Source organism: Anoplopoma fimbria, chromosome 14 (genome assembly GCF_027596085.1).
Source record: "Anoplopoma fimbria isolate UVic2021 breed Golden Eagle Sablefish chromosome 14, Afim_UVic_2022, whole genome shotgun sequence".
NCBI classification, from domain to species: domain Eukaryota; kingdom Metazoa; phylum Chordata; class Actinopteri; order Perciformes; family Anoplopomatidae; genus Anoplopoma; species Anoplopoma fimbria.
The window spans coordinates 4,615,604-4,637,806 of record NC_072462.1 but is presented as its reverse complement, the minus strand read 5'-3'; the positions used below and the strand labels follow the sequence as shown (position 1 = coordinate 4,637,806).

The 22,203-nt window shown below is 40.0% G+C and overlaps 1 protein-coding gene across 1 annotated transcript in view; it reads right to left on the bottom strand.

The window, feature by feature from the left end:
- Positions 1-22,203, bottom strand: part of erbin (erbb2 interacting protein) — a 50,862-nt gene that overhangs the window by 27,040 nt on the left and 1,619 nt on the right. Inside the window, 1 exon segment of the mRNA XM_054612044.1 lies at positions 12,581-12,656. The gene's annotated coding sequence lies outside the window, so the exon portion shown is untranslated.

Sequence of the window (22,203 nt, the reverse complement as noted above, 5' to 3'; positions counted from 1 at the left end):
AGACACAAATACTTGAAAAGGGGATCTGATGAATAGCCGTATGTTGGTGTGAACACATCCCCCAAAACCTCAGGTCCTTCTTTAAAAAGGAAATTTTGGTATTTGTCAACCTGGGTCGTAGACGTAAATGTAAAATGCAGAATAAGGCCTAAGGGAGACCACAGTGGGAGCCAACGCTTTACAGCAGTATCAGTATATGTGCAATAGCTTTTCAGTGAAGAGGCACTTCAGTACAAGTACCTTTCAAAGCAAGCGTGGGCTGCTTCACACACACTCACTCCTGTTGCTTCATCTAAAGAAGTGTGCTGCCAATGTGTTCTCAAATTTGCATATAGACAACAGCTGACACCTCTCAGTGAAGGAGAGTCCAACACAATTGGTTGAAAATTTAAAACACAAGTCATATGAAATGTACTTCCTTTTTTTAAAAGGTTTCACAAAACCTCCCCCCCAAAAAAACCCCCCAGAGAAGACTGACGTGTTGGACATTTCTAGTTTTTTCATTTCTGTTTTTCTTGTGGGAAAACTTATTATATTAACTTAGGTAAAAGAAACGAGAAGCTGTTCGTTATCGTGGGTGTGTCCTCATTTGGGCTGAAGCAGAGGGAGAAAAAAAAAGAAGCAAAATAAAGTAAGCCACGAATCAGTAATCTTTATGTAAATTCCTTTCCTTTACTAGTTTCATCCAAAACTCCCTCCACTGTAAAATAAAGACGTATAAAGAGCCAGAAAATCTTTTCAGCTTTCAATCTTGTTGGGAGCTTAAGCGGTTTGTGGGGAGGAGAGTTTACCGTTTAACTTGCTACAGGGATGTATGTATAGTTTTTATAGCTTGAGGTCAGCGCAGACGTTTTTCACAGAGTACAGTATACACCATGGAATGTGTTCTGGTCAACAGAGGCTTTGTTCCTTGGAGCATGTGGGGAATGCCACTGTTCCTCCCCCTCATCTTAATCTGAGCGCCGCCACAGCACATAATCTCTGAGTCCTTCACTCACTGAGTATCTCCACTGTCTAACCCAAATTGTGATAGCCTTGACCTACACTGTTAGTGCAGACTATGCGTGGGTGTGACCACATGTTTGTGTTAGAGGTTGTTTCAAGGAACTATGCAAGTCATTACTTTCTCTGAAATGTGTTTAATCGAATACAGTCCGCTGTTTCTGTTATCAGAAGTACAAACTTTCTAGACAGCGCAGAGATGGTTTGACGATATTTGGAGCTACTCAAAATATGACCGAATAGCCCAGCATGGCAGTAGGTATGATCCTAAAGATAAGAAAAAAATCAGCACAAAAGAGAGATGAGCTATAAAAATTCTTGATTTCATAACATGAAGCAAGGTTTCCAAAAAGAAACTTTCAAATCCGTCCAAAGTTTTCTGAAAGGAGGACCGGTCAGCGATCCCTCCATTCCCAACTTATTACTAATGGGTGCATGTGTGCACACGCCCACGCTCCCATGAGGCATGCACAACCGAGAGGTCTGTCAGCCTCCCACACACTTTTTTGCCATAGCAGCAGGCAGCTCGTGTATAAATACTCTGAGTAATCTGGTCTATCACCAGAGGGGCTGACAGAGGGCTTGGCTCCATTCACTCCGAGTAACAAGCGCTGAGCATATGGATGACGCATGCTACAGTGGGAGAAGAGGGAGTGCGATATGGGTTAACAGAGGGGGGGAAAAAAAGCAGGGTAGGGGATGGGTTATTGTGTGTTATGCAAGAAAAAGGCTATCAAGAAAACAAGAGCAGATAAAGTGTCATGAGAAAAGTTGGGAGGAGGGACGTATAAAGCAGCAAGAGCAAATCAAGGAAGAGGAGACTGGATGTGGTGAACATGTTAAAGCTGGCAGAAGAATTTAATCTCCCGTTAAGGATGGGTTCTAAATGACTTCATCTAATAATGTTAAATGACCAGGAAAATCGGAATCTTGGCAGAGCAAGACTCAAGAGTCGACAGCCACACTGGCGCCTCTGCCATGCTGTACTGTCAATAAGAATGCTAAGATATGTCAGTTATGTTTACCATCTTCATTTGGCTGGTGATGCTATATTTTTTCTGATTGTCAACAAATCTCATGCAAAGACCCAAAGAAACAATGAAGGAATCCTACAAACAAGTATTATCTGAGAAACCTCAATTCTGACTTAGCTTATTCCTCCGTGCCATAGAGCTCCATTGTTTTCCAAAAATGAGCCAATTAATGAGTCACAGTATTGTTTTGGGTGACACATCTTCATTACCATAAACATGGGCACTGTAGTTATTTTTGATTCCATCTCATGCACACAATTCTGGTGTTGTAGAAACTCACTAGAGCACCAAATGTGCCTTACTCACTGAACTAGTCCCCTGTTTACTACTGGTACCGCAGCCAGCTGTTTGAGGAAGTTATTTGACTATTTTTTTTTTTTTTTTTTTTTTAAGTGAGTGAGCCAGGAACTCTGAGAGACGAGCTCAAACATTGTTTGTTTTGGTCTTTTCAGCGGCTTTGAGGACGAGAACCAAAAAACAGAACATCGCACACCTCATTCCTTGTGAAATAAAATGACTTGCATAATGTCATCTACATGCCAAGTTAGACAGCCTAACTGGTAAACAACAGGAGATTTTGAAACGATAACCTTGTGAGTCAGGTACTTTGCCAACTTGGAACTACAGTCCTCCAAAATAAACAATCTTTCCAGGGAGAAGTGAAGCTGCACCGGCCAGATTTGTCATAGCTGACATGCAATTCTAAGCAATGCACAACACCTCGAAACATTTGCATGATGCACAGCACACTGTCGACGCAGGAGTTTGTTCACAGCTGCAGAGCTGAACTGTAGCAGCTCTCCCATAAGCTGCTGGTTGAGTGAAGCACAGCACCAATGATTCTGCACCCTTTCTCTTTCGTGCTACGAAAGTATTGCGTTTGCTTTATTTTTCTTGTAGCGGAAAAAAATGTTTTCGAATAAAGAGAAAGTGAAATGGGCTGGATAACTGTGGCACTGCTCGGCTGGCCGGCTGAAGCCCCCCACCCCCCACCCCAAAGTAATCTGGAAGGCAGCACACTAATGAGACCCGCACAGCCTTCAGCATAGATAGGCTTATCCACTGACCTACATGTTATTGGAATGATGACCGCCTTCATTCACCCAGCTTTAGTCCATCAAGAGCGTTTGACTTTTGATCTAAAAAAAAGTTCAAAACATGTAATAGAGATTTCCAGACATGTTAAGCTCTTGGATTGAGATTTTCTTTCTTAGCCTACTTATTTAAGCAGCACATTTACTTCAACCAGTGTGCTAGTAACAGCTCGGCCTGGTAACCCTGAAATTGGAAAAGCCAAAAAAAACAGTAGCTGTATTTATTCCTTAATTTCAAAATGTGTGGGCTTGTGTGAATGGTGGACATGTGACTCAGCCGCCTGGCAACGATCCTTGTGGCTTCCTCTGTGCAACAGTGAATGAAATAGTCCAGAGGGAAGGCCAGGCACAGATTCACACTTTATTCTCCCAGTCAGAGCCAGGAAACCACTACTCTGTCACAACCTCTCTCCCAGTAACTTAAGTGCCGACCTGGGTCATTGCTGTTGCTATAGAAACCGCGGGTCAAGTGTGGGCGCAGCTCTCATGACCCCACAGTCATGCACAAAACAAACAGCCGAGCTTGCTCAAATGTTCAAGTAGAAAAATAACCGACTGATAAATAAATAAAAAGAGCTGTAGAGAGGGCTCTGGTTGTGTGGTCAAAATTTAGAAAAAAGTCTTAAAGAGACAGACGGAGATTGAAATGTCCGTGCGTGTTTCCCAAAGGTCCTCGAGTCATTCAACAGTGGCCAACTAGCACCCAGTGGCCTACTTCCAGTTTGTTCGGTAGAACAGACATTTTCAAAAGACTGGGACGGGGGACACAGGTGTTTGTATTGTTCGGATAATTGCAGCCTATTTATAATATTGAATGTAATATGAAAGGCTGGAATACATTGGGTTTGTTTAACTGAGAGGAAATGATCAGAATTAGAAAGCCTGTTCACTCTGCTTAAATGCATTCCTTTGGTCTTATTTATAAAGTATTAAACATGTGAAGATGTTTTCAATAAAAGATGCATAAAATAAAAAGGTATCAGTCTTCAAAATGGCTGATTTTCCTATTCAAGATATGCAAGGAGACGCGGAAAAAACTATTTGCGCACAAATTTGCTCTTATCTCGATTGATAGATGAGGATTATTTTGAATTTGGTTGCCATGGTTTGTTACTTTTTAAAAAGTGGATGCTCTGAGAAGAGCTCTGGTTAAAAAAAAAAAACTGCGGTAGAATGTGTTTGGAACAAATTAGAAGTTTTTCTAATCTACTTTTGCTTCAAAAAACATATAATCTAATTTATATTTTGTCTTTTGGGTTGTTCAAAGCTTATAACCAGCCAGTGGAGCTATAAGAAGACATGATATAACAGACACGAGGTAAAAAAAAAAAAAAAAAAAAGGTACTAAAAGTGGGCATGCATTTAAAATAGGCCCAGTAGGTGTTGTTGTTACCCAGTTGTGTCTGGCTGGAGGTGTGTGTGTGTGTGTGTGTGTGTGTGTGTGTGTGTGTGTGTGTGTGTGTGTGTGTGTGTGTGTGTGTGTGTGTGTGTGTGTGTGTGTGTGTACTAGGTTAAGCGGAAACAAAAGTGCAGCATCTGACAGAAGCGAGCAGCTTGTGTTATTTATAGCAAATAGTACTCGTCTGGTTGATATGGCAGAATGTGATTAGTACGGGCGAGCTCTCGCCGTATGAAAGGAGCTTTTGAGCCAGATTGCAGTGGACTGTTACAGGATTGCTGGGTCACAGCTGACATTTTTATATTAAGAGATTAGGGCAACAAAAACAATGCAGTGGGAAAAAAAAATAAAAAAAACACATAACAGCATGCTTCGCCCTGTGGGATACACTTGAATTGCCTCCGTCTGTGAAGGAAGAGGAAAGAAACAGTCACTTCCTCAATGCAGGGCTGAGTGCCAGCGGGCTACAGGCTTGTTCTCAACCTTCCTTTTATGCAGCTTTTACTCTTTTCACAAGGGGATCATGTCCTTTACCATGGAGATCAGCTAAATTATTCACAACCCAATGCAGAAAGAAAACTTTGATTCCTCTTTGCATCCAAGTAGGACTCAAACTTGATACTTTTCTGGTTACACAAGCTTTAAGCAAACTTTTATACAACACGATTTCTGTATGTTGTAACTGCTGTGACATCTGTTTATTCAGCTATGTTTACATACCAGGTTTTGGTTTATTTACCTGAATAATAATTTGATTGTATACTGTTTATGTATCTTCATGCACACAGACCAATAAGAATGCAGAATGTTAAAGCAAGTGGTTGATTTCACACAGGAGACATACAGTAGATGTTGACTCATAGTTGCAGCCCTATATCCTATAGAGATGACAGTTCCTTATTGACAGATTATGTAACACAGGAAAAAGAGTTCAACAACCTCCTGAAACACTTTTTTTTCCAATTGTAGTTATATAATCCCTGAACTGTAGCTACTAGATATATTTTTATTTACAATGAAATGTGTTTAGTGTTAGGTATGGTTGATAAGAAATATTTTTGTGTGGCGTTATTGGAGGGATGCAAACATCTCTATACTGACGAGCAGCAGAGTAAACATAGTCCCTTGTGAGGTCTTTCCTCTGGGCGCCTCATTAACAGCGTCACCTTCAACTGCAACTGGCACAACAGGAGAACTGCTGCTTCTCAATAATGCAGAGGCATATTGAGTTAAGAGGATAACAGTTGAACCACCGACTAAGACACGCACAGGGCACCATACTCTCAAACAGAGTGCAAAATTATATTTAGATCGTGAACGATTAAATTGTCTCCATAATCTAACTTTACTTAGAGATCGGTAGTATCTGCAGCATATAGAATGTGCTATGGTGCAAGTTCTACAAGTTGCAGGTCTATGGCTCTTGTGTCTCCTTTGCATACAGTGGTGAGAGCTGCTGCTGCTAAATGATTAGCGCCGCTGCTACATAAAAAGCTCACAAAACACAATTAAGCTCATATCTCTACTTTAGGCAGCCAGAGTTCAGACACGCAATGATTTTTCATGAATTTTAAATGAAAAACTCAACTCCTGGTATCTGCTCTTGGTGTTCTTCACCACCAAGAAGGCTATAACGAGAGTAAAACGTGAAGCAGCTTTAAAAGTGATGCTTTTTTTGTAAAAGTAACAGATAATTATTTGAAGAAACTTTAAGCAGAATGGGATTTGGTGGGGTGCTTTGACACCTTGTACATCTACACATTTTATTAAATATGGAAATTTGTTTGGTTGCACAGTTCAGTAACTTGCAAAATAGTCTTGAAAACCAAAACGACAAAGAACCACAACAAGATTGTAGATCATGACCCTTCCTTAAAAAAAAAAAATATTTCAACATATCGCCCACCCCTAGCTAGTGGTTAACATGCTGGATTTCCCCAAAGTAGGGCTTGATAGCTTAACATAGGAAGCAATCCATGAATATAGAAAACCAAGCAGCAGAAAACGACTGCAGGTATTACCGCTGAACTAGGCAGAAAGACAACCGGGTCAGTCAGTATCTGTAGAGGGGGAAATGTAGCTCAGGAGAACCTGAAGTTCCAGTTTCCCCTCTCCCTCTGGTTTTGGTTCTCACCAGCGTTCTAAGGTCTCAGTGGTCTTGCGTGACTCCAGAAAACAAAACCATGATTGTTTTCTTTTGAATTCGTGGTGAAATGAGGGTAAGTAATCCGATCTGTGACAAAGACAGAGTGCCCTTTTACTGCATCTGCCCAATTTTCTCCTGCGAGCAGACAGGCTCCGACGGACCGTACTCATCATGGCAACAAGATTTGTGTCTATTTAAAACATTTACATGTTACCTACACACATTCTTTTATATCAGAATATGTTTTTGTATGGCTTTCCATTTCATTTTGTTTTAATTTTCTTTCTTTTGTCATTATGATACAATTCAGCACTTTTAAACAACGAGCAGATCATAAAGAACACAATATTGCTGAACAGGAGGAAAAGCTTGTAAGAAAACAAATAATTAAAACTCAGTATTCACAGAGGAATAAAAATGTCTGCTCGGTCAAGCCACCGTCTGTTTCACCATTGGCTACAATACCCTGCATTGACCATAAACACACTAGGTTTAGAAATGCAGTCCTCCCACACACACAAATGAAGCCCAGCTACATGCCCTCTGTTGTAAAACAGTTTCCCCTCGATTAAAATGACACCAGTGAAAAATGGAATACCAGTAAACAACAATATGCAAGAGGTATATAAAAAAGGATTTTACTCTCTTCACACTGAATCACAGTGCAGAGGATTGCAAATATTCTGAATCCATGCAACTCCCTTTGAGATGAGATCATAATTACTCTAATGAATAATTCCCACGTTATTTCTTTAGACGCGGATGGGCCTTGGGCAAATGTATGCAGTCTTATTTCCGCTTCATTTGTTCTGGTCTTCACAACTCTCAGGTTATGGAGAAGTCATGGATCCCCCAGAGAGGGACAAAGGAGGCACAAGGAAGTCCACTTCCAAAAAGGTCACGTCCTCTCTACCATGCAGCGAGGTGATTAATAAGCATGTTTATCTTCTGACCTTTCGTGCAAGCTGGTAGCAGTCTGTCCTACAATTCACTTGGTACTGAAATGTCACTGTGTCAAAAGGATGTAGAGCAACCCTGGTATTTCTGCACTGTACTGTATTGTCAGATTAATGCAGGCAGAAATATTTGTTTTAGAATCATTTTGAGCACACTAAGAATCAAACAACATTTTCTGCATAATCTCTCCATTCAGTGTGTCTACTATTGAAGATTATTATCCTACTGTATTGATATATTTATAGGACCTATATTTATGCATGTGACTGAAGAGGAAGGGAGACTAATTACCAGTTGTCAACAGCCAAAGAAAATGGTTATTAAATAATCATTAAGGTTAGCAACCTTTGATTGTTTTGTGTAATATTGGGTGTGAATAACACCATAAATAGAAAGAATTGTATCACAATACACTGCCAACAATAAAAAAATATTTTATGATACACAAAATGGTTTGCGCAACTTTTACCACCCTAATATTAAACAAAACCAGTGCATTACTGCTCTACATCACATTGGAGCTGTTGAACAATCAATGTTTGCCTCCTCTTGCTCTTAGAGAGCAAATGTTCCATTTGCAGGTCAAACAGTATAATAAGTTTCATGATAAGAAATACAACCACAGCCTTTTAAGGACTACCTTGTTGTGTCTCTTAAAAGCCACTTCCTGGCAACACGAAGACTGACGACAATTCTGCTGAGATGTGCAACAACAGGGTATCCTGTGAGACAAGCTCACCACAGCTGTCAATTGACGTCAACTATCAAGTTCACCGTCAATTCAAAGAACGTGAAAGACAAAAAGAAAAAAAAAAAAAGTTCCATTCTCATCCCAGAAACGCAACATAATCATGTTTTCTTTCTTTGGAAATGCTGCACCTGTAAAAAGGTAGGCCTGGCTGATGAAGAAAGAAAACCAAGGAGCAAAATATTTTTTCCCTGCAGGCAAAGTCACAGTTCAAACATGTGTGAGGTGAGTTTATTCCTGCGCCACAGTTGCAGAGAAGCCCATTTAATGTGTGTAGCGTTGAAAGGCTAATTGGATAAATTCACCTTGGTATTCCATGTGAAACCGAGGAAACACTTGTAGTCAGAAAGGCTTTGTTTATTGACGAGGTATGGCGGATATTAATCTTCTGTGCTTGAAAGAGTGCAGAGCTGCTACATCAACGGTTAGCTGGCGGCTTTCATTAGCAAAGCGATCATGACTTTGGCCCTTTCTCTCTCTGTCTACATGCATGAGTTGTACTTCTTCCCTTCTCTTATCCTTTCTATCACCTCATGACCCATGTCTATATTGGTCGGTTGAGAGGTTTTTAAATGGAACCAAAGAGTGCGACAAACCCACGTCTATTTTGAGAACTCAAAGTGACAAGCTAGAAGCTGCAACAAGAGAAACAGGTCTACTGCTGACCTGCAAGAAGGGTTTGCACGACTGTTCTCAAAAAACGCTTCTGAACTTTCCCCAAAAGCGTAGAAAATGAGTTGAGTGGATTTGATAAAATAGCTAGCTTCAAGCAAACCCATTTCAGCTTACAATCTATGAGCATCTCTAAATGGTGGATTCAGCTATGTTCTTCGTCCATACCATTTAAAAAAAGAAACTTAGATCAATACATTTAGGTCAGACGTCTTTCAGAGTAGAGTCTGACTGTTTGGAGAGCAGTTTGTTCCTCATTAAAACCTAACCAGGGCAAAGGAGAGAGCCCTGCTGGTTATAAATAGTAGTCTGCTCAAAAAATCCCCTCTGCCGGTAAGACCTTAATTAAATATGAGATCCGGTAAAGTATGAGCCCACGAGATTCATTTTTGCAAAGAGAAGTCCTGAACAATGACATTAGCCCTCATTAACAATGACACTTAACTATGAGGGTAATCGAGTGGAGTACGTCTTAGCTTTCAGGTTCTTTCTAATCAGTAGATTACTTTACTCAAGAATGGTAGAAAAGTTGCCAAATTGATATCACGTGAAACTGGAAAGCACTAAACAAATATTTGGCTATTTAAAAAAAAAAAAAAAAAAAAAAGGAACAGTACAGCACAGCAACATAGGTGGGTTAAACTGATGCATTTAAAAGTTTTGTGGTGCCGAACAATTATCTTAATGCAGGAAATACCTCCTTCTAACCATAACCCACTGCACTAATGATATGCCAGCTGTACTTACGACTAAGTAAACTATGATACGGCACAAATTAACAACAGCCATCTGTTTCAATTAAATATCCACAATGACAGATGGGGAAAAAAAAACACGTCTCCATTATGGGGCCCATTTTGAACGTCCACCATTGCTTTTGAAATGTTTCTGAAAAACGCAACCGAAATATTCATTAAATAGCTTCGTTCATTCTACACTAGAATCAATCCCATGTGACAATATATACAGTTACTGTATTCACCATTACAGTTTAGTTTGAACCATGACGTGAGAAGGAAGCAGCCGATTAGTGTTTACAGCGAACCAAGTGCCGATATGAATCTACAGTGTGTTCAAGTGCTACACAACAGTGTCGCTTGTCTCGTTTCCAACTCTCAGAGCTCTAAAGGACCTGGAGGGCTATCTGCTCATGATCTAGGCTACTCACACAGATGGTCAAGAATGGAAAATAATCTGGGGAATGGATAGTAAATTAGCAAACCAGGCGTAAAAAGACATAATATAAAATGTATAGAGCAAATAGTGACGGTAAATACGGTACTTTTGCTTTGCGTGGTACTCATTTACACAGGTCTTCTTAATTGTATTTATTCAAACACACATGTGCAAGCTTAAGACATCAAAATATGCACATGATGATAGCTATGTTTTTAAAAGATGATGCTTCCTCGGTGAATAAGAGATACAGGACTACGTTTTAGACATAGTCGCTCGTCTGTTTGCGCGTTTGTCCGTGTGAGTGAGAAAGACAGAGGGAGTGAGACGCTGTTTGCCAAGTCTCAATAAGCAGGTCAGACACATTCAGGTCACAGTCATGTATCCATGCAGACAACTGCCACATTTCCCCTGTTTGCCTGCTGGAGAATATGGAAATGGATAACATAACCCAAATGTCTTGTTAAAGTCATACAGTCGGCTCATTAAATACTGTCTGAACACGGTAAACAATGAAAAAGCACAAAGCAATATGGGTCAAAAACTAATTTCTAGAACAATTCATTCTAATCTTCGCTTAAAATGAATCAAATACAGAATATATCCCGTCAAAACATAGGCTAGAGTAGTGACATACAGTTATCTTGTATTAATCTATAAATAAATAGGGAGCTACTGAGGAAAGTATTAAGCAAGCTTTGGGAATTTTCTCACCGATTTGAAAACTCACTGAAACACAAGGAGACTAAGCGGACGGATCAAACATCTCGGGAGGAAATATGGAGAGTGTCCCACTGTGCCAGCCATAATCTAATCCATCTCGCCAGGTTTCTCAATTATTTTCAAGAACTGCTACCCAGTATGAGGAACCCACTTATGAGAAATCGGTCTCTAGCATTAATGCTGGGAACAAGAGTTCGCATGAAAAAGTCCCTCCTCTGGGAGCACATTTCAAAATTGATAGCATCTTTAAAAGAAATAATCTTTCTCTGAAAAGATATCACTTCAAAAGAGAGAAAAAGAGGAATCTCAACTTTAAAGAAAGACCTTAAATGCAACGGTAGTGCTGTGAATATTAAACGAAAGAAACTGCCAAAGCAGCAGCCAATGCTGAAAGGTCCAGGACACCTTCAGACTGACTTTGAAAAGGTAACAGTGTAGCTCCTTGAAAAGAGTTAAATCGGGAACAGTACTGCATGGTACAAATGACAAATTCTCATAGTCTAACAATGAAAATTAAAAGTCATAGTTCATCATTGTCAATATTTATGTGACTCCAGCCCGGTGTGGACGAAAAGCATATTCCCAATGAGACATGCGCTCCTACCCTCTATAAACTGGTGTCACATACATTCAAAGAAGCTGTAAACTTCGGCCTTTGTCCTCTGTGTCGCTGTGTTTATCATGGTAGAGACCGTATTGCAAAATCCATGTTTCCATATGTGACACTGGTGACGGTGATAAAACCGGTATACTGCCCAACCCTACTACGCACCTGTAAAAAAGCAGCATCAGCACAGCTAATTTATGAATGAACAATAGTCTGCATCAGTCCTTAAACTGACAGACGTGTATTGATCACAGAGCTGAAAGTCTGCTTACAAACTGTGTCCTTGTCGTCATCATGTAGCGGCATATAAATAGTTTTCTTCCCACGTAATTCAGTTTTAACTTAATAAAAAAAAATCAAAGGAAAAACGATTGTGGAACTTAAGAGACTAGTATGTTGACCTTGGTTTAGATCCAGGTATCAAATGTACTTAATGAAAAAGCCCCCAGCGGTGTGAAAGTTAATCAAACAGAGCAGCTATGAGATGGAAAACCAAGTAGTCAAACAAGTAAATGTGGAAGCAAACAGACAAAGCACAATCCTCAAGCTTTAAAAGCCAAACCTGTTCCTGTCAATAGAACCAGGAAAGATATTTTTCGGTCTATTAAACATTTGTTGGGGGTTAAAAGACGCCATTTTGTATTAGAATCACCATTGAGTTTTTAACTGCATCGTACTCTTTTGTCAATGCGGTATGGTCTGAAATAACTATGACACTATAGGAGCTATTTTTTTGTTTTAAACTCTTTTAAGATGAAAGAGGATGCTGGTTGCACACAGGGGTACTAGTTTGGCAGGTGTATCATGTCTCTAAGCCTCCAGGAGAACAGGGTTGGGCCCTCTTGTCGTTTCTTGTTGGACTAATGTTTGACATAAATACGTCACTTCCATGAGACCAAAACTGTTCATGCTGACGCGTTTGCTTAATCCCCAAAAAACTAAGCCCACAGTAGAATTAGCCTTCGTCTCCTCATTGCTAATAACAAAGACATTGCATGACGCTGATGGGCTGCCTAACATACCTTGTCATTTAGGACTCAAGCGCCTGGATCCCAGTGGATGGGAGATGATAGATCCAACAGCAACAATTTTGCTTATCTAATGGAAAAAGGACAAAAAGACAACACATAAAGCAAACGGTACACACAAGTATAAATTTCCTTTTGCATCTAAACTATCGGAATATATGTGTAATTGCCGTGCCATGACTCATTAAAAACTATTACCTGTAGAGTTTGAAAGATGACAACTTTAAAAACCTTTGCAATTCATCTTTGGCAGCGTTTTATGGCAGGTATTCTTGCCCCTTTTGGTTTATCAGTGAGAATTAGAGCTGTGAATTGCATGGTAACCTAAAGCAATACGCAACCATACTTTGCTCCCAGAAATTCTACGAAGACAATCATCTGTTCATCATCACAATATCTGTGACTCAACAGGAGAAAAAAATGTAATCTTATTAATTTTTACAAAAGTAATAATCAAACGAAATTAACTGTACTGTGAAATGCCTTTAAATTTAAAATGTGTTGTAATATTAAAATGTAAAACAGCAGTATTCTGCACAAACATCGTTGGTGCAGAATACTGCATAGTTCATTGCAATACATATTGATGTATTGATCATTTGTCTAAACCCATGTGAGTGGTGATGGAAAACTGCCCTAAACTAAAACGGACTAATGGGATTAGATTAAGCTAGTGGAAGATTTTTATTTATTTTTTTTTTACATGTTCTATGGTGCTTGTTAATTAGTTCTCAAATTCAGGTCAAAGAACCTCGGTCTCTCCCTTCAAGTCAAGTTCTGCTCGTTAGGGGTCGGCTTTGCAACTGTGAAAGTGTTCAGTATGTTCGACAAAAAATGTGATTTGTCAGCAAATGCTTCTTTAACTACAAAGAGCTCTTGAATGGGGGGGGGATTTATCAAGTTTAGCATATCCTGAAATAGCAACACTCCTCCTATGTGCCAAGCTAGTACTGCCTGAGGACACACGCGATGCATGGATAGAAAACACATTATACATTCATTTTGACTGCAGCGAACTCTGTTATTCTCCTACATGTTGGGGTAATTTAACAATTTGACTATAATTTAAGTAAAATAATAATCAAACTGTCATGTTGCTGCTTAAGACTGTACTGCTATAGCTTTAAAGCAACATACATTGTAATGCACAAAGAAAATCAGCTCATTTCACTGGAATCTGTCCCTTTTGTGATGGTAATCCAGCCTGTCTAAAAAAAAAAAAAAAAAAAAAAAAAAAAAGAACCTGAAGCAGACTTTGAAATGCGGCATAATCTTGCTTCTCAGGTCAGAGCACAACACAACGCAGAGTATTGTCCGTGCATGTCTGGAAAAGTATTAGCTTTGCCAGCTGATCTGAGACAAACAGAGCCAGCTAAAAAGATAGGATCATCCCTCCACCGTCCTCATCGAGCACAATAGAGCCATAGAGCAGGAAAGAGGGAGGGATAAAAGAGGGGAGGAGAAAGACGGAGAGCGAAAGAGAAATTTTGACTTATTCATACGGGTTCTCCCAATCAGCTGCAAACACATTGGACTGCACTGACACCCATTAGTTTCTGCTCCACTTCCTCTTGGGCGCCTTTATCCTCATCTCATCTATTGGGGATACTGAATCTTGCCAAACAAAAGTTCCCTCCGTCACACAAACTGGAAGAGAGCACGAGAAGCCTCAATTTTTTTCCTCCACATTGGAGATGTAGGCAGTGGGGGAAGGGGCACTGCAGTTACACCGACAGCCTCCACTCCTTTGCAGCAACTTGTCTTTTATTCAGACTGTCGCTGCTGCAGCATTACTGTGAAACAACAGGAGCTGGGTGAAGGAAATCATCAATGAGGAACTAACTAGTCCAGAATAAGATTCATGTGCTTCTGAATCAGGGATTGTGTGCATCATAAATCAATACATAACATGAAGCTGATTTAAATTCTGGATTAATGCAATGTCACAGAGTATCCAGCATCCATTGGTCTCTGTAAAGAGCCACCGCAACCCTTTTTATTTACCTTTAGTGGATTTGATAAGCTGCAAATAAGAACCAACATGCTAATAACTATGCGTGCATGTTTGGCAAAACTAAAATAGTGATCAGTGGCTATGCTTTTTCACGTAATTCTAAGTTAAACACGAAACACGTATATCGGCCAACTCGTGCATGGACTTAGCAACTCTTTAGAGTGACTTTTTTTTGGAGAATGAATGGGAAAAAGACCTCTACATATTTTGCAGCACATAAGAAAAACTTATCATGTTTAAACTTTCAAAAAACCTATTGAAGTTGTGGCAGTTCATGTTGGATATCTTTCTTTCGGATACTCATGCGGCCTTGGCCGAAATGCCAAGAAAGAAGGACAAATACATTAAAAGGGGGGGCGGGTAAGACATTTTGATGCATGTATTTTTAAAAGTAAAAAAAGGTTTTTCAAGCTTGTATGTTCTGTAGAGCCTTATGGGTTAGAGGTTGACCGACAGTGGATTTTGAAAGGCCGATAAAATAACGGTAGTTTGGAGCAGAAGAAGCTGACGGCAGACTACATCGGTCGATATCAGGAGTTAATCACAAGCACACAGATATTTTTAGCAAAAGTGGCCCTGAAATGATCAGATATGGCCCTTAGTTTTGCTAGAACTGCACTTGCGGCTTACAAAATTCTAACGACCATGCTTGCTATCTAAACAGCGACAGAATGCTATCAGCAGACCAGCAGCTAACGTCAGTCTGATGCATTAATGAAAAGAATGTCATACTATAACCAACGACCTCATCGCGCTCACGATTTACGTCTTATATGAAGTGAACGTTCATTAAAATATATTAAAAAGGTCCACGTTGACTTCATGTATGGGGTGTTGATAGCAAACCGTTGATCCGTCCCTGTATGACCGGTGGAGGCCGCTCAGCCATCGGCAAAGTGAACAACAGTTGCTTGTTTGTTTGTTCGTTTTGTTTGCTATGGTAATAATATCATTATTTTCCATTACTGGACTAACTGTGTATTAGCAATACCAGTTTCTCTGTTTCTTGTCCTGGACTGTCTGTTCCTTTGCTCTATTAACAGACCGTGCCGAACACTGTAAACCAAAATGAAGTTGGCTTCGTCTCAGACGGCTGTCAAACATGACGCTATGAGCAAACAGAAAGACTTCTCCTTGCAGTTATAAGGTGTGTTCGTTTACAGACATCAGCACTGAAAGGAGATACTCGTGGATTAAGGTGGGAACGGATAAGACTTAAGCACTGGCAATAAACACATGTAAACAGAGCTATACTCAAACTGCTATCAGTTGCATGACGTCAAAGGCAGGCGGTGGTGTATGGGAGTCGGTGAACAAGGTGCTGACCAGCCTGTGCTTGTGCAGCCTGTTTCAATCTCAGCACACTTCAGCGATTTAGAAAGCCAAATATGGAGATTATTTCGGCGCCAAAAACCCACCAATTAGCCCTATGAACACATACCAGATTTTATATTATTTGAATTGTAACAACAGCCTTAGCTAATGGTAGGCTGCTCACATTTGGCCCCTAGAAATGCAGCTTGGGCAATCCTTTTACAAATGAGCACAGGTGTGATTTCACCCAAAACACAGTGACTCAACAGAATTGGAGGTAGCCAGAGGACGCGTCTACGTATGTGGTCAAATACATCACACACTGCACCGGAGGGCCTTGTAGTTAATTTGTAGTATGTGTAAACGGATGTAAACGTCACTTCTGTGCCAGATGACGGAAAAGTACCTGTATTTAAGGTCAACATCGTCCTTTTTGTAGCCAAAATACTTCTAAAAAAACTGATATATTCTGTGTTTTTCTCCTGTTCCTTGCTCTTTTTCAGTGTATGGCCGATGACTACAGAGTTAAGTTGCCTTACTTCACATAGCAGCATCATGTGCACATTGCAACGTTGATGGTGAAACAATACATCACGCAGCCCTTATACAAATGTTTTTTTGTGTTGGCTGCATGTTCCTCTGCAGTGAATATGAATGAACATGAATATGGATGAATCGGGCGGCACTGAGCATAATCATTGTCCCAAACCTCATAAAACATTCTCAGTGCATTTTATCTGAAACAGTACATCTAATTCAGTGATATCATATAATTCAACTAGCCAGCTGTACTGTAATGTTAGAAGCTTAATTTCACAGTCAAATGTTGCCTATGAATATAGCCACATTGTATATCCAATCAGATATATAAAGTGTGTTAGAAATACTGTTTCTATTAAGCTACTTTTAAAACTTTTCGTTACAGTGATGATACGCGTTATAGGACGACCACACTGACCCAGGATTTTATAATGTACGAAGCATGTGTTTTGCATGCATTCTTTATTAGTTATATAAAAAACACGCCGCTGTCTCCTCGCTGTGCTGAGGTATAGTTTGAGTCGGTGCCCAGGCCAGTGCAGAGTTAAGCTCAGACCACTTATCATGCGTAGATGGCCTGAAGTCAATGCATTTCACAGACTTCAGCACATAAAATCAGTCAAGCCATTCAGTATGAAAGCAGCTCCTAGAGGAGATATGATGCATATCTGTAGCAGATATTACAACAGACCATTTCTTGCAGTGTTTACTTTACTTTCCTCTTTGGTAATTCAAAAGACTTTCAAAATTCTTCCATTACATGAAACGCATCTGCAAAGATGTCTTTGTTTTTGGAAGAGTTATTCATTTCTATTTTCCATAAGTTATGTAGGGGATAGTGTAGCCGTTACATAATGCTCCTCTGTGGCGTCTTAATCAACCAGTAGACACCAGAAGGATTTGGCTCTATGAGGATATCTGCTGATAAACAGCAAGACTGAATGAGGCGGAGACAGATGTTCTCCTAACTGGATCACAGAAGGAGGCAAATCATTAGGGAGAAACTAGATGCAAAGATATGTGTTAAAACTGATAGAACGGCATGTCAAATATATATGCAAATGTTCATATTCCCACAAATACTGTGTCAAAATACAGACTCACAAAGCATGCTATGGCCCATCGATCTAGTGTATGAAAGGCCTCCATTGCACTTAATAGGCTATTCATTCAATATTGATATCTACTGTTGATATTTACCGGCTATTTGTTAAGCCAGCTTTAATAGCAATTGGGCAACAGACCAAGAAAAGAAAAATCCATAAACATGAGCTTCAATCTTTGACTGATTTATCATTATGAAGAACAAAGTGGTAGTTAAATATTGCTGCAGACCCACAGACCTTCACTACATTGTAAATCATAAATCACCACGACACAAGTGTTTGGCTTAATACAATCCGATAAAAAATAAATCAATTACGCTCTAAAAGTAGCTGTTTTTTTGGGGTAGAATTTGGAGTATCATTAGAAAGAAAATAGTGAAATAGTAACACACAAACTCTGAATGCATCTTCAAGTAGAGTGAGAACGAATGGGTCTCTTTAAAAGCCGACGCATTTGGCATAGAGAGGTGTATCACTGCTTTTAATACAGCCTGAGTTAGGTCAGTGGGACTGCAACGTTGCTATGAATTATAAATATCAGCTCGGGACATCCCTAGTCTGAATATAGCCTGCTCCAGATCGAGATAGCTCTGCAGCTTTTGCTACCATGGTGGTCTGCCATTATGAAGGGGGGGGAGACCTATTGTAACACCGAAAACTCAGCTTGACATTGGCTCACCAAAACCCATTCAATCATCAGGTGGCACATGCATGAAACTCTTAGTGGGTCCTTGGAAAACAAACATCTTCACAAGAAGAAGGAAACAATACCTGCACTCTGCCATCTTGTTCACAGCTCTTCCTTTGTTGCACATGGTCATGAGTAAGGTTTGACCACAAATTATCTACCCCCAGTAGCTGACTAAACCCATGACCCTTGCTTAAATCACATGACCAAAACTCTAGTAGTCAAACCATCCTTTGTTTTGGCCTCTGCTGCATGCTTTCACCTGCTTTAAGGAGCAGGACAAGCACTTATTGGCAGCCACACGCTTTATCAGTTATCACCAGTCTCTGCAGAGATTAGGGGGGGGGGGGTCATGGAAAAGCCACGTAAAGGTTTAAAAGAAAACACTACTCAGACTAAACTCCTACCGAAACCTGTCAGAGAACATGCTCAAACACTGCATTTTACCTAATAGCTTAAACAAAGATGTAGCGCCAGATCAAACACTGGACCTGTGTGCAGAGCGCTAGCCCGTCACAGAAGTTGGCTTAAAATGTCATCACTATGTTTAACCCTCGCTCTCTCTCTCTCTCTCTCTCTCTCTCTCGTAGCCAAACAGGAATAGACGTGAAACACACCAGAAATGGAACGGGCGAGCTCTGTCTGCCCCCACCCTCACTAACTTATAAAGCAAAAAATGTATGACCAGTTGCATTTACCACATTAGGCACAGGCCACTATCTTTAGCAATGAGGTGATAACATTCACAGATATGGACCATTACACTGTAGAGCAGGGGTGTCAAACTTACGGCCCAAGAGCCAGTCCGGCCCACTGGACGAATTTGCAAAGTGTGAAAATTGCAGAAAAATTCATTCATTCATTCCATTTAGTCAATACAATGCACTGCGATTCCTTTGGTGCACTTGGGTTTGTATTGTTCCACTAGGAGTATCAGGTCCTATACTGGACATATAGATCCCACATGCTTACGTACAGGCTACATGACACAACATTGTCAAGTGTAAGCTACTGTTCATGCCCGCTGGTGGAAAAGGGCTTGTCAAAAAGGAGAAAAGTGGACACAGACCTGTTCATATGTCTTCACAGAAGAAAGAGAGGCCAGCTAACTTGGGTGTGTTCACAGCTCATTTCAGTACTCAAGGAATATAATATTCTGCGCCATTATTAGATTAAACATGGCAAAAAGAAATTCAAGCACTTGGAACAACTGATAAGAGGGAAGATGAATGAATAGTGGAAAGATTTAAGGAAAAATAAGTCTATTTTCTGTCGTAGCCGAGAGATGGCGAGACATCTCAGGCTGATGGTCTGATTTGAACGAAAGGAAAACATTTGGAAGTTTTGTTATTTATAGGTTATAATGCAATGGTTTCACCAGTCTGGCCCACACAAGATCAAATTGGGCTGTATGTGGCCCATGAACTAGTTCAACACCACTGCTGTAGAGGTTTCTGGGGAGTTTGAATTGACAACAAAGAAGCTGCTGATTAATTAATTACTTGGGTGGACCCTTCAACTGACACCATCTGAGTTATGTTAAAAGTGGGCTTATTTAAAAAGATATGAGGCAGATAAGTCTCTCACACCATTTCCAGTAGAGCACACATGTCCCCAATCTCTACAATGACGCACTGAGCCACACATGTTTGAGGAGTTATTGGAGATGGTTGTTAATATATAAAACAAAAACGCCCTGTTATAATTCATTGTTAGAATAGATCCTGAAATTCTACTGGCAATGGGAGAACTAACACTAACCTTTACTATCCTCATTTAAAATAAATCTGTTTCAGATTTGCAACAAACAATCATTTATCCTATCAACTAATCTGCAGATTATTTTTTCCATTTGTGAAATAGGCTATAAACTGCCAAAAGAAACAGTGAGAAATACCCATCACAGTCTTCTGAGGTTCCAGGTCTTCAAACCATTTGTTTTGGCCAGCCACCAGTCCAAAAACCCAAAGATATTCAATTTGCCATCACACATTACAAAAACAACAGCAAGGATGGAATTAAGTAATACGGTGCATTTGGCTTTCTTTTTCTCGAAAAAAAAGACAGTTAACAGTGTTTACCGGTTGATTCTATCAGCTCTATGAGGGTCATTAGCAAAGAAAACGCTCTGAAGCTTTTTAATTAAAAAGTTAAATAAACACATGCAACAGCTCGCCCTGCATGCACCTGCTAGGAGGGACGGGGGCATGTGCTGCTTACACACAACAAAACAACAAGTCTCACTACTTAACAAGCGTCTTTTTGTCTTTTAAAAAGGAACGACAACACAAAAAACATTAATTCAGTCATCCAAGATGACCAACTATCATAAGTTTGCTTCGGCTGAAATAATTAAATGAAGGAACTTTCATCTGACAATAGTTTAACTGTGCCATCAGCATTGAAACCGCTGGGGAAAAAAGACTAAATACCATGCCAGCTGCAACATATTACACAGAAAAATACAAATTGGCACATTCACACAGAGGAAGCGGCTACTGCATCAGTGGCTCATTTCCTAACACGACAACATTTTCTCACAGGTTTCCTCACAATCTTCACACCATCAACGAGTCAACAATGTCACGTGAGGATCTCTAGTCTTTAAACCACATGTTCTTTAGTCCAAGTCCACGGCTTCGTTGTTGACGGATTGCTTCAGCATGTTTCTATTTCCTTTTCACCACAACCGTAGAAAGACCATAAAGCAATCAATTCAAGGCTAGACCTGCTGAACTTGGGAGAGGAAATGTGCACTTATATGGTCACACAAGCAGGACTGCTAAAGACGATGGAAAAAGGTTTCCCTATTGGTTGTAAAATGTCAAACACACACAATAAGTATGCTCACAGCAATGTATTCAGCTGTCGTTCAGCACCAATACTAGGGACAAAAAAGTCAATTTGTTACCATCTTTTAGAAACGGAAACCCAACTCTTTGACCTTCTTACTATATCAAACAGCCAGTCCCTTCTTTACTGACATCCCATTGGCTGACAGTTCAGGACGATCACTCATAATGTCCCTTTACAACAGGTATTACACCACCTTAAGGAAATACAGATACCATTTTATTAGGCCTTTAAAAAAAAAAAGTGTTGTCACTGAGGAAAACCAGGCTGAGTTTAGAGCTGTTGAACAAAACTGTCTGAGGTATATTTAGGAAAACATGGTTTTAACCTGTCCGACCAAGGCTTAATCCTTCAAGTTGTATTTGTCAAACTCAAAGAAAGATATAGAGATATGGGGGGGGGGGGGGGGGGGGATATCTCCCCGGAAGCATTATAGACTTTGGATTAACCATTATGGAGCCAAGGTAACATTTTTGTTAAGACAGATAAGGAAAAGGGGCTTTGTCGCTTTTGTCGAAGGCTATCGCTCTCTTTCCATCTCTGAGTGGCACAACAAACTGTTGGTGCAAGTGTATTTGTAACAAGACTATTTTAGCACTAGTGTGAGAAAAAAATAAAACAGTGCAGTAGAGGGCTTTTGTTAGAGTGAGCCTTATCTTCCATTCTAGATAAGGTCTGTTGTAAATGATCATATGAGGAACATGACAAATTAAATATTCACCAACACTGCAATGGAAACACACCGCTGCAGTATTACTGGATGCATTCTTCTGTGATTTATGCAGTGTATATATTGAAGATCAGTCTTGCATATAATCAAAGGAATGATCAAAAAGTGCAACGAGGACAGAATTTATTTTAAAAGGAATAGAAGATAGTCATCAACAAACATGTGGCCACCACCTCTCAGATTATGGGCCCACAACACTGTCAGCTGATATGACCTGGTCTTTGTTTACGTTTTACAACAGCAAAGACGGCCTTTGAAGGCTAATCAGATAGTGTGTCTGCTCTGCTAGATGACAATGCCTGTCATCAGATTCAAGGTTTGACTTTTAATGCAGCAGAAACACAGTCTGTATTTCAGCAAGCAGGCTGGAGG